Raw genomic sequence first — 890 nt, forward strand, 5'->3', positions numbered from 1 at the left:
CGCACGTCCGTGCATCGCGGACACACACACGCACATGTTCATACACATCACCTCATCACAGCTGCCCAGATGCGCTGCTCATGCACGCGAGACGTCATGGATAGCTCATGGCACATGCGCCGGAAAACAAAAAGTAAGAAGCTCCACCAAAGTCAGAATTTCCACCTCAGTGCTCATGCCGTTCTCCTGCGGCCCGCCACAGCGAGCGCCATCACGCTGATAGTGCGGAGCAGGAAGAACATAATCGCAAGCGACACCCACATGTACACGCTCGCCGACTGCGCATCACCATCAAACCCAAGCAGACGCATCACCGTGCGTCCGTCACGCGGCTGGTTGATGCAGTACCCGTCGCCCCAGCGGTAGTAGTCGCACGCAATGTGGGGAACATTGTGCAGCTCATTGCGCAGCACGAGGATGTACGCGTGGCGCATGAAGGACGGCTTCTCCAACCAGTACCAGTACGGGCGCAGACGGTCCGTGCTTGCGAACAGACCACCGCCTAGAGCCAGCGGAATCAAGATCAGCGGCGCCATGGCAGAGCTCACCACAAGCGACGGGCACGAGGTGGAGATCGCGAAGCCCAGACCAGTTGCCACCTGCGACAGCAACGCAATCACACCAAAGTAGTAGAAGAAGGAGCCGGGATGACGATGCAGCCCCACCATCCAGTAGAGGATGCAGCTCTCTACCAGCACTGCAAGAATCTGTACGGGAAACTCGGCGAAACTACGGCCAAGGAAGAACATCAGCGGCGAGTACGCACCAGCTTGCTGCTCACGCATGAACACGGCACGCACATTGTTGAACGTATTGATCATGATGAACGTGGAGCTCATCACACGGTTCATCACGATCAAGAACAGCACGCCTTGGCGATCCTGAATTCC

The sequence above is a fragment of the Leishmania donovani genome, chromosome 6 (genome assembly GCF_000227135.1).
Source record: "Leishmania donovani BPK282A1 complete genome, chromosome 6".
NCBI classification, from domain to species: domain Eukaryota; phylum Euglenozoa; class Kinetoplastea; order Trypanosomatida; family Trypanosomatidae; genus Leishmania; species Leishmania donovani.